Source organism: Bos taurus, chromosome 15, assembly GCF_002263795.3.
Source record: "Bos taurus isolate L1 Dominette 01449 registration number 42190680 breed Hereford chromosome 15, ARS-UCD2.0, whole genome shotgun sequence".
Lineage (NCBI taxonomy): Eukaryota > Metazoa > Chordata > Mammalia > Artiodactyla > Bovidae > Bos > Bos taurus.
In genome coordinates, this window is record NC_037342.1 from 31,697,641 (window position 1) to 31,710,812 (window position 13,172).

Here is a 13,172-nt window from a genome sequence, read left to right on the forward strand (position 1 = left end):
TCTGTAGAACAATTTGGGTAGAATTGACATCTTAATAATATTGAGCCTTCCTGTCCATGAACCAATGATCTCTCCATTTATTTAAGTTTCCTATGATTTCTTTAAGTAATTGGTGTTTCATAGTTTGCCACATAAATCCTGCCCATATTTTATTACATTTTTACTTAAGGATTTCATGTATCTAAGCCCTAAGATAAATAGTACTATTTTTAATTTCAGTTTTCAACTGTTCATTGCTAGGATAGAAATACAATTAGTTTTTGTATATTGACCTTGTATCCTGCAACCTTGGTAGATTTTTTGCCTCTTTGTTCTTTGGTGAGTTCATTGTAGACAGTCATGTTGTATATGACAAGGCACAGGTATATCTTCTTTTCCAATCTATATGACTTATACTTCTCTTTTATTTTTTCTTCTTTTTTCTTTATTTTTCTTTTTCTTTTTTTATTTTGCGTGCGTGTGCGGCTTGCTGCGGGAGTCCCATGATGTTCTCCCATTCTCCAATCAGATAGGAGTCCTTTATCTTCCTTCGGACCTGACCCATGCTCTGACTGTATCTCTTGGAGGTGATCTCCCGCCTGACCCCTGCCATCTGGTGTTTGCCAGCAATTTGCATCAACCCTTAAGTTTTGCTCATTAAACACCCTCTTTGGCAGCTCTGTAGCTCCCCTGCAACTTTTACAGCTTGGTTTTGGGTACAGGCTGCTTCCAACAGAGCCTGAAGGTACAAAACTTGTTAGATCGGAATGCTGAAAAAAAAAAGACTCAGAAAAGGTCATAAGATTTTCATGGAGATTTAAATAGATTTGTCTACAGTTTTAGAGGGTAGGCTGTGGAACCATATTCTTTGAAGTTTTTTTTTTTTTTCTAATTATACTTGTTAGGTTGCTTTTTAAAACATATACACAGGAGTATAAAGAAAACAAAAAGGTGACTGATAATTTCACTGTTCAGATAATCTCTTTTGGTGGTTTTTTAATGGAAAACTGTACATGCTTAAAATTCAAGCTGCAGAATGATAAAAGACTGAAACTGAAAGCGTTTATACTTAAACATACACAAAACACAGAGGTCCTTATTTTCCTTTATCTCTTTATTTTTCTTTTTTCCCTCTTTTTCTGCATCTCTTAAGAAACTCATGAAGTGTTTTTTTTATTTTATTTTATTTTATTTTTAAACTTTACAATATTGTATTAGTTTTGCCAAATATTGAAATGAATCCGCCACAGGTATACCCGCCTTCCCCATCCTGAACCCTTGTCCCTCCTCCCTCCCCTACCCTCCCTCTGGGTCATCCCAGTGCACCAGCCCCAAGCATCCAGTACCGTGCATCAAACTTGGACTGGCGACTCGTTTCATACATGATGTTATACATGTTTCAATGCCATTCTCCCAAATCTCCCCACCCTCTCCCTCTCCCACAGAGTCCATAAGACTGATCTATACATTGGTGTCTCTTTTGCTGTCTCGTACACAGGGTTATTGTTACCATCTTTCTAAATTCCATATATATGCGTTAGTATACTGTATTGGTGTTTTTCGTTCTGGCTTACTTCACTCTGTATAATAGGTTCCAGTTTCATCCATCTCATTAGAACTGATTCAAATGTATTCTTTTTAATGGCTGAGTAATACTCCATTGTGTATATGTACCACAGCTTTCTTATCCATTCGTCTGCTGATGGGCATCTAGGTTGCTTCCATGTCCTGGCTATTATAAACAGTGCTGCGATGAACATTGGGGTACACGTGTCTCTTCCCCTTCTGGTTTCCTCAGTGTGTATGCCCAGCAGTGGGATTGCTGGATCATAAGGCAGTTCTATTTCCAGTTTTTTAAGGAATCTCCACACTGTTTCATGTAGTTTTTTTAATTTAGTGTGCCATTACAGTGAATTATATTAACTGTTTTTTTTTTTTTTAATGTTTAACCAGCCTTAAATTCCCAGAATAAATCTCACTTGGCTATACTATAATGTTAATCTTTTTATGTATTGGAAGGTTTATCTTGCTGATGTTTTGTTGAGAATTTTTGTGTCTATATTCATGAGGATTGTTTTTATATATCTGTAATTTTCTTTTTCTTAATGTCTTTGTCTTGGTTTAATACTAGAATTTTAGGATAGTGCTGGCCTCATAAAATGAGTTTGTAGTGTTCTTTCTTCTTCCCTTTTCTGAAAGAGTTTGTGTAGAATATTATTTCTTTCTTAAGTATTTTGTAGAATTTGTCAGTGAGGCCATCTGTGCCTGAAATTTACTGTAGATTTTAACTATGATTAAATTTATTTAATAGATACAGCTTGATTCAAGTTGTTCCTTCTTGAATGAGCTTTGATAGTTTGTGTCTTTGAAGGAATTCATTTTATCTTAGGTATTGAATTTATTAGCATAAAGTTGTTCATAATATTTATTTATTATAAACCTTTGATGTTTTAGAGTGATGTCTCCTCATTTAATCCTGATATTAGTATCTTCTTTTCTTGATCAGTCTGGCTAGAAGCTTATCAAGTTCACTAACCTTAAGGACCAGCTTTGGGTTTTATGGGTTTTCTCTTGGTTTTCTGCTTTCTAGTTCACTTATTTTCCTCTCATATCTTTATTAGTTTCTTCCTTCTTCTTGGTTTGAGTTTACTTTGCTCATCTTTTTCTATTTTCTTAAGGTGGAAGCTTAGATTATTGATTTGAGACCTCTTTTCTTTGTAAACCTTTATTTCTATAAATTTCTCTTTAATCAACTGCTTTAGCTACATTCTATAATTTTTGATATATTGTATTTTTATTGAATTTAGAAAATTTTCTAATTTTTCTTGTGACTTTCTGTTTGACCCATGAGTTATTTACATGTGTGTTGTGTATTTTCAAAATTCTTGGGGATTTTCCAGTTATATTTCTGTTAATGATTTATAATTAAGTTTATTATAGTCAGATAACATATCTTGTATTATTTCAATTATTTTAAACCTAATAAAGGTATATTTGGGGCCTAGAACATGGTCTGTTTTGGACAAAGTTCCATATGCACTAGGTAAAAAACATGTTTTCTGATGTTGCTAGAAAACATGTGTTAAAAATGTCAGTCAAGTTTGTAGTGTTGGCCAGGTCTTTATATTGCTCACAGTTTTCTGCATTCTTATTCTGTTAATTACTGAGAAAGGAGTGCTAAAGTCTCTAATTGTAACTATGGATTTGTCTATTTCAGCTTCCAGTTCTACCAGTTTTTGTTTCATTATCTTGAAGCTCTCTTGTTAGATATATACTCGTTGAGGATTGCTACTTATATATATATATTGTTATTTATATATATATATCTTTTGAGCTTACCTCTCCCTTTGTAATGGTTTTTGCAGTTGTCTCTAACCGGCTCCCTAGACTCTTGATTTAGAACCAGCTCTCACAATGGATTTTGGAGACCCTATCCCACTAATTACTGAGTTAGTGTAAATCTAGTCATCTAAGCAGGAGGTGTGCGTGTATGTTCTCAGTTGCTCAGTCATGTCCATCTCTTTTTAACTCCATGGACTATGGCCCTCCAGGCTCCTCTGTCTGGAATTTTCCAGGCAAGAATATTGGAGTGGGTTGCCATTTCCTACTCCAGGGGACTTCTTGACCCAGGGATCAAACCCACATCTCTTATGTCTCTTACACTGGAAGGCAGATTCTTTACCACTGTGCCACCTGGGAAACCCCTAGCAGTAGGTGATTTGATTCAGTTCCTTTTGGAAGAGTTATCTTTTTACTTCCTTTACCTAGACCCATTGGTCAAAAGAGGTAGCCTGAGAAAGTGGATCTGCAGCAGTTTTTTGCCTCCTTATTTCATGCCCAACCTCACATTACCCTAACTCTATTAATACTTCAGGCAGTGATCCCGGCTTGAGTTCCTATAGCTCCTGTGGGGTACTTTTAACCACCTTTGCTTAACAAGAATTTAACTCCTGACTGCTACTACCTGCTTTGAACTTGGAGTCCAGTGGTCCTATAGTTTCAGTTGTATGCTTTGTATTTCTGTTCAGTTTCTGATCCATGGAGATGTCTCTTATTTTTGAGACTGGGCCATGTGTTCTTGCAATTCAACTCTTTCATATTTTATCCATTTTATTCTGCTTTGGGAGCAGAAATACGTTAAAATGTGAATTTATGGAGCCATTTTGTTCAGGGTTTTAATCATATTGATAAGTGTATATCAAATAATTACTTATCAGCTATATAGTATTCTATTTATGACTAGGTGTCTGTCCATTTACTAGGCAACTTTGTCAGTACTTGAATTTAAGAAATAGTAAATTGAAACAAAATTCTAAGTCTTTATGGAAAACTATATGAAAAATACTAAGTTCAGTTCCAGACACTTTGCTCTGTGTCAATGATGAGAATAAGTAATTCTGGATGTAGGTTAAATACAGAAGCTTGAGGAAGACAAGTGGGAAGCATCTATGGCTTCATTTAAGTGAGAGAATGAGCTCCATGATGGAAGATCACGGACAGAAAAGGGATGAGAATCTGGGAGTGAATTTTGAGTACAACCCAAGTGTAGATGGTAAAAAGAAAACCTGTAAAAATAGATTGCAATGTAATGTAAAAGGAGAAGAGAATTTCTAGAGCAGTATTCATTATTGCACCAAACCATTAAGATGGTGATAACTGAGAAAGAATGATGGTCTGAGAACAAGACCCAAATTCTACTTTCTACCTTTCATTCTTCCATAGCAAACTGGCCCTCAATTCAATTACTTATCTGTAAAGTATGTAGTAGATGATCTCTGTGATCTTTTCTGCTTCTGAAATGTGATGTTTTATGTGTTTTAAAGATGTTGGTGACTTTGAGGAAACTGTTTAAGTAGAGTGCAAAATCCCAGCTGCAGACTGCTATGGCAATCCTTGATATGCCATGATATGCGTATGTGTGTGTGTGTGCTCAGTCGTGTCTGACTCTTTGCGACCCCATGGACTGTAGCCTGCCAGGCTCCTCTGTCCATGGCATTTTTCTAGCAACAATACCAGAGTGGGTTGCCATTTCCTCTTCCATGCCATGGTATGATACCATGTGAAAAAAAGAGAGAAAGCCTACCATACAAGAGAGATTAAATAACAGCAATCAGATGTTTGAAATATATTTTGAATCTTTTGTAATACCTTAGGAAACAAAGTAAACCGTGTGAATAGTTTTCTTCTAGTTACTCTTAATGATTTTGTTCATCCAAGAGAAGCATAAGGGATTTTTCATGTTTTATTTGTTGCATTCCTTAAAGAGAGAGATGTCTTTGTTAGGGATTTCAGTTCAGTTCAGTCATTCAGTCGAGTCCGACTCTTTGTGACCCCATGGACTGCAGCACGCCAGACTTCCCTGTCCATCACCAACTCCCACAGTTTGCTCAATCTCATGTCCATCAAGTCGGTGATGCCATCTGACCATCTCATCCTCTGTTGTTCCCTTCTCCTCCTGCCTTCAATCTTTCCCAGCATCAGGGTCTTTTCTAAGGAGTCAGTTCTTCACATCAGGTGGCCAAAATATTGGAGTTTCAGCATCAGTCCTTCCAATGAATATTCAGGACTGATTTCCTTTAGGATGGACTGGTTTGATCTCCTTACAGTCCAAGGGATTTATTTTGAAGTGAAAGTGAAAGTCACTCAGTCATGTCCAACTCTTTGCAACCCCATGGACTATACAGTCTATGGAATTCTCTAGGCTAGAATACTGGAGTGCGAAGGCTTTCCCTTCTCCAGGGGATCTTCCCAACCCAGGGATTGAACCCAGGTCTCCTGCATTGCAGATGGATTCTTTACCAGCTGAGCCACAAGGGAAGACCTTATTTTGAAGTAAAATAGCTTTATTTAGAATAAATACTCTAGTTGATTCCATGAGTCTGCTTTTGAGACTCAATAGAGTAGTAGAATTGTTAGCTTAACACTACTGGATAGGCCCCTGTGAGCACACCTCCAGATAGTTTCAAGGGAGAGATGGAACACTTCTGGGATACCCTGTGGTAATACACTTGCATTTTATGTAAGACTCATCATTTTTTTCTAGGATGCTCCTTGAGATTGTGAGCTGCCGTTTTTATGGATTTGGAGACATGAGGTCCAAATGTGGTACTTTCTGCCAGCTTAAAACCTTTGCTTCAAGGCCTCCTTTAGTCTTCCATGTTCCTAAAAATTATATAAAATATTATGTTCATATTGCTTAGGATAGTTATAAGACTGCAAGGTCACCTTTGTCTCTGTTCATCTTTAGGGATTAGGTTTTTCATAAACTCACCCTCAGACTGAGATTTAAGGTGGAAACCTAGTCTTTTTCAAGTAGTGTGCCAGGTCTTTGTTCTAGCTTCTTGGACCAGTGACTGAACTGTAACTGAGGAAATGTTCCTAGCTATCTTAGGAATCAAGAGTGAAAATAGGCAGTAAGGAGAAAGGGACATACCTCTCCCAACCTGACCATCGTGCTACTAAAATATGCTCATGTGTCTGTCCCATTAGGCAGGTGTGTCGTGGACCAGGAGCCCCTCGTGTGTGAAGGCTTGTTTATGCGCACTGGGAGTGGAGTGCCCAGCCCCAGCTCCACTAAGCGTGGCTTCATTCTCCAGTCCCCACTTTGTTAGTGCCACCCACAACCCACTTTACAAGTAACTAATTTCTAACTCCTCACCATTCAAAGACTCTTAAAGTTGAAAGAAGCTTTTCTTTCTGTGGGTGTTTTTATTTAATAAGGAGGAGGAAAAAAGCACGATGCCAGTTTGTCTGTGGGTAGTGTTCTTCACAAGGTTGCAGCGAGCATTTGGTTTCCATTTATCATTTTCAGTTACCCATGCGGTCATGCTGGCCTTTATGCTGTGTGTAGTGAATTTTGTTTCTCTTGTGGTTGGTCATTTTCTGTTGGAAGGTCATGGGGGAATGGTTTTCAGAACTACTGAACACAAACACAGTATATACTACATTTTAGCATTTGCTTATTACAGTATATCCTTGTCAGTAGTATCTTCCAAGGTAGGCCTATAGCATTTTGCCCACTTCAGGAGTGAGACTCACAAATATTAAATACTTTTTAATAGCCAGATAGAAGTACTGATTGGTAGACTATAAATTGAGATCATTCATTTTGAAGACTACTTAATCATCAGAAATCATACAGCTTTGAGAAGAAAAAAGCCATTCACCTCTTATGGCTATAGCTTTGGGGCTGATGATGCCAAGAAAAGCACAGATAATACAGAATATGCAGGTATAGTTCAGACATTGTTTAGATGAACTTTTGAATAATGAATAAAATTTCTAAGCTGGTGGACTGAGAAATTGGTTTCTAAAATTTACTGGGCATTTTGTAAAATCATGATTTTTTTTGTATCTACTGATTTGCCTTGCTAAACAATAATCCAAAATAAAGATATTTGGGGATAAACATATTATCTTAAAATCATGATTTTCACTTATGTAACTTTTAGGGTTACGTATTCAGTATATGTAGTGAGTTATTTTGAGTCACAACTTTAATATTTTTTCTTCATTTTTATAGCATAAAGAGTCAGTATTTGTTATAGTCCATATCCAGGCTTTCATCCATATACAAAACTCTGCTGACGTTACCTCAAAATCAATAAATAAACCTTGATTTTAAGATTAAACAAGTGAAAAATAGGTATAGGATGTGGTTATATTGATGACACAAAATAAGTTTGGAAAGTTACATGGGAATGAAATCATGAAGACACTTTTATAATCAATGTATTAGTTTTCTGTTGCTGCTATAACTAATTGCTGTAAACTTAGTGGCTTAAAACAATGTCTGCTTATTATGTTAACAATTTTTATGGGTCAAAAGTGTGAGCACAGGATGGTTTAACTGGGTTCTCTGCTTAGGGTCTCACAAGGCCAAAATCAAGGAGTCAGGCAACAGGGCTGTGTTCCTTATTGGAGGTTCTGGAGAAGCGTCACCTTTCAGGCTTGTTCAGGATGGCAGCTTAATGCTATTTCTGCTCATGCTTTCCATGTGCCTCCCTTCGTCTTCAAGCCAGCAGTGTCATGTCAGGTCCTTCTCATGCTTGGAGTCTCCCTCGCTTCCTCTTCTATTGTTAGCTGGAGAAGTTTCTTTGCTTGATGCTTTTGAACTGTGGTGTTGGAGAAGACTCTTGAGAGTCCCTTGGACTGCAAGGAGATCCAACCAGTCCATTCTGAAGATCAGCCCTGGGATTTCTTTGGAAGGAATGATACTGAAGCTGAAACTCCAGTACTTTGGCCACCTCATGCGAAGAGTTGACTCATTGGAAAAGACTCTGATGCTGGGAGGGATTGGGGGCAGGAGGAGAAGGGGACGACAGAGGATGAGATGGCTGGATGGCATCACTGACTCGATGGACGTGAGTCTCAGTGAACTCCGGGAGTTGGTGATGGACAGGGAGGCCTGGCGTGCTGCGATTCTTGGGGTCGCAAAGAGTCAGACCCGACTGAGCGACTGATCTGATCTGATGATTAGGCCCCACTCAGTTAATGGGCTTCCCAGGTGGCACTAGTAGTAAAGAATCCACCTGCCAGTGCATGAGACATAAGAGACGTGGGTTCAATCCCTGGGTTGGGAAGATTCCCCTGGAGGAAGGCATGGCAACCCACTCCAGTATTCTTGCCTGGGGAATCCCTTGGACAGAGGAGCGTGGTGGACTATGGTCCATAAGGTTGTGAAGAGTCAGACACGACTGAAGCGACTGAGCATGCACATAGGTATCCAGTTAATCTCCCTATTTTAGGATCAACTATGCCACATAGCATGATATAATCTTGAGAATAACACCAGGGAATGGAGATGATTGGGAATGGACAAAATTCTGCCCATCTTAATCATATTAAAGACTTAAGACATTATTCTCTGTGTCTTATGTGATTTTAAGAGAAGAATATTGTGGTCAACTTTGTGTTTTATAACCATGACTTTGGCTATAATATAGACAAGAGTAATTGGGGAGCCACTCTAAGTAAGGTCTTGGGAAACCATTGAAAGGAATATCATTTGAGATTCAGGTAAGAAGAGCCACATGAGCTGTTTTAAGAAGAAGGGATTTGATACAAGGAATAAGGTGTTATAGAATCTGAAGAAGGGCTGCCTCCCTGGGATTCTGTCTAGAGTGGTACTGCAGAACTAGGCCACCAAGGGCACTGCTTCCTCCACTAGCACCAGATAAGGGGGTGCTCAGAACGCTGCTGTCCCTGGGGGTGGATCACACCACCTTGGCTGTGACCTGGAGACCAGCAAGCTGCTGCCAGGGGAATCGACTGCAGGAACACACTATGTGAACCACCATCTGATATTAGGAAGCCTCTAACCAAGCTGTTCCCACCCACTGCTAGAGCCACTCTCTCTCCCCGGGCTGTTGAATGAGATTGATGAAAGTTAAATCTCACCTGAAAAGAAGGGTGGTAAATGTAGTTTTCATCTCTGTAGTATGAGGTTGGAACAAATACTGAGGAGACTCATCCAGCTTATGCATCCAAAGAAAGCTGTGGCAATCCATGTTATTAATGATAGTGGCTTGAATTTACAAGACAAGTGGGCAAAGAGATGCAGATAGACTCATGAAATATTTAGGAATAGAATTAGTATGACACAGCAATTGATGAGTGGGAGAAGTGGAGAAGAGAGATAGGAAGGAATCCGGACGACTGTTCAGTTTCTGGCTGGGATGATTAGATAGTTTCTGGTGCCATTTACTGAGATAAGAAAGACTAGAAGAGAATAAGGTTGGGGAGCAACAATGAATTATCTTTGGACGTGTTGAGTTAGGGAAAACTATAAGACCTTAGAGTGTCCTAATTTATAGGTCATTTAATTTGTAGGTAGACTTGACCGGTTGTAACAAGTAGGCTAATTTCTGCACATGGGCCATAATTTTGTGTACAAATATGTTTATGCTTGAGATAAATTCAGTTGACTATAATGTCAAGTACAAATAAGTATAGGATTATACAGCTCTAATATTAAGTTTTATATTTAAATAGATTCAGGGCTTACCACTAGTTCTGTAATCTCATTGTTGACTAGTGTTTTTCTTTTTCAAAAAGAATCGAGGGTTCTATATTCCCTAAGTTTGCTTGTTAAGCTTATTTCTGGGGCAAAAAAAAAAACAAAACAAAACTTGGTGAGGTATAATATTCCTGGGTCATGCTTTCTAATTTATTTATTTGGTAGGAAATGTATTATTTTGCTCAGTCTCTTTCACTGATGCTGAAATCTTGCTTTTCATCTCATTCTGCTGCTTATCCTTTATCTTTGAGCTCCTGTTTTATGATATTAATGCACTTAGTAATTTCTGCACCTTAGAGTATCTGTGGGGCATTTTCATTTCATTGAGATGTTTTCTTTGAGATCGAGTTCTCCTCTGCCTTTCACTTATGAGTTTCTCTCTTTTATTCCTTTTGCTGTGTGGTATGTGCTTAGTTGCCTCTTTGTCTTATCTTCTTGCTTATGCTTAAAAGTGAGTCCTGCTCTCTAGACCATGTCTGTACTGAAACATGGTCTAAGTAAACTCCTGACCCCTCACCACTGTTTATTTTGTCCCTCCTGGACAGAGTCTGAGAGTCTGGGGTGTTACAATTCTATCTACTTTCCTGTAGTCTGAAGGGAAAACATCTGTAGAACTGGGTTCAGCTTTTATTTGACCCCTGGGTTCTGCTATCTTTCCCAAGATTTTGTTAAATTATCATAACCTAGTTTCACTTACTTGAAGTCATACGCTAGGAGACTGGGTAACAGAAAGATACCCTTGGACTTTGAGTCATTTTGCTTTTTTAATTTGGAGCCTTGGAAAATTTCAAGTCCTGGTAGTTTTGCTTTTTGTTCGTGTGGACTATTTTGCTTTGTTTTGTTTCCCCTTGCTAAGATCCTGACATACTAGCAGTGGGGTGTAGCGCCTTCTGATCCCTGAGGGATGTCCTTAGTCTTCCTCCCAGCTGACTCCATTCTCCTTCAGCCCCATTTGCTCTAAATTTAAAAGTATTGGTTAGTACACTAAAGGTACTGACCTTGGTAAGGGTTTTGTTTCCTTACCTTCTTTCTCCATAATGTCTTCTAGGGGCTGAATTAGGATCCTTGCTTATTAACAAAACCACATAGCACAAAGCTTTTGGTTCCTTTTAAAGGGCTATTTCAATGAGACTGTTCCCTCTTTTTCTGTATTAGTTGCTGGGGTAATATTTTACCCTTAAAAAATATTATTTGGGGTCCAAGATCTGGGAGAAATTTCCGTAATGTGTTTCATCATACCACCATCTTTTCAAAGAAGTCCTTCCTAAGTAGATTTCAGTCATATGTTTTTTAAAGGGTATGTGTGTTTTAATAATACAAGTCCCAGGCAACAGGAATGGAGTCTTAATACTTATTTGTATATGGACTTAGAATTTACAAGTTCTTCAGTTCAGTTCAGTTGCTCAGTCGTGTCCAACTCTTTGCAACCCCATGAATCACAGCACACACCAGGCCTCCCTGTCCATCACCAACTCCCGGAGTTCACTCAAACTCATGTCCATTGAGTCAGTGATGCCATCCAGCCATCTTATCCTCTGTCATCCCCTTCTCCTCCTGCTCCCAGTCTCTCCCAGCATCAGGGTCTTTTCCAATGAGTCAGCTCTTCGCATGAGGTCGTCAAGTTCTTACTCATCTGTTATTTTGTATAAGCCTCACAACTGTCTTATAAGGTAGGAAGAACAGACTTATTATCCCAGTTTTACTAGTGAGGAATCTGAGATACGAAAGGATTGAGTGAGTTGGTAAGTCACACAACTAATTATAAGTCAAGACTCTGACATCAGATCTTCTGACTCCAAGGCCAGTGCTATTTTACCTGATCCCCGGAGAAGGCAATGGCACCCCACTCCAGTACTCTTGCCTGGAAAATCCCTTGGGCAGAGGAGCCTGGAAGGCTGTAATCCATGGGGTCGCTAAGAGTCGGACACGACTGACTTCACTTTCACTTTTCACTTTCATGCATTGGAGAAGGAAATGGCAGCCCACTCCAGTGTTCTTGCCTGGAGAATCCCAGGGACGGGGGAGCCTGGTGGGCTGCCGTCTCTGGGGTCGCATAGAGTCGGACACGACTGAAGCGACTAAGCAGCAGCAGCAGCCACTTCATGGCAATGATTGCCTCCATCCCTGACCACAGAGGTCTTACTGCAGTTTCAGTGTCCTACCAACCTAGTTACAACACTGATTTAACTGAGTTAAAGCCAAAGTAGGGTGGAAAACGTGGGGGAGTAGCAAGCTTATGACCACTGTATTCTGATCCAGAATTAACCTCAGTATATCTTGGTTATAGTAAAGCTAATATCAGATCTTTTTCAGCACTTTTTCCCTCTCTGGTTTGTAGAAAACTGCTCAGCATCCACAGGGAGATCAAACCTTCATTCTCCAAAGCTGGCAGACGAGACAAGATTTTCCACATGGGAAACTTGTCCTCTTAGGCCCTGGTCCCACCTGCATAATTCACTTTCCTCCTAGTATCTTTGGCTCTTAATTCCTGCCTTGATCAGGGAACTTGTATCCCTCATTTACCACTTTTTTTACCAGAACATATTCTTGATTCTTCCACAAACTCCTTATATTACAGTCAACTAGGCTAGGCAGGACCATTCAAACAAAGCATCACTGAAAAATCAGAGTTAATAGCTAATATACAACTGTTTTTTACAACAGTGTTTTTGTTTGTAAGTTATGGCTTCTCTGGGGTCAGAAACTGCTGGTCTATGTCCGTCTTTCCAGCTATTACCAAAAACACGGGCTTAGGTATCTACACACCTTGGTGATGATGCCAAAGCAAGTGGGTTCTACAGAGTGACTAGGCTTCTGTCTGTAACCTTTGTAGTGTCTACCTTTTTAGGTTCTCCTCTCCTCTCTAAGCCTATTCTTTCATAATTATTAGGTTCTCCTCTCCTCTCCTCTCCTCTCTAAGCCTATTCCTTCATAATTATTAGCAGCAGGCATGATAGCCATCTTTAGAAGAAACCCCCTCTCTGCAAGGATGGGGTTTTACTGAGATTTCAAGGAGACAACCATGTCAGATCACAGATTCCACATACTCACAGTAGATAGGTAGACAGGTAAGCAGATATAATATTAGACTAGGATATTAGATTAACAGTAGTTTACCTGTAGTTCTGAAGAAGTCAGTAGTTCTTGCGCTGGTGGCTTAGGTATCACTGTTTTG

The 13,172-nt window shown here is 39.2% G+C and overlaps 1 protein-coding gene across 5 annotated transcripts in view; it reads left to right on the top strand.

The window, feature by feature from the left end:
* Positions 1-13,172, top strand: part of TBCEL (tubulin folding cofactor E like) — a 66,420-nt gene that overhangs the window by 48,944 nt on the left and 4,304 nt on the right. The gene's annotated exons all lie outside the window — the stretch shown is intronic.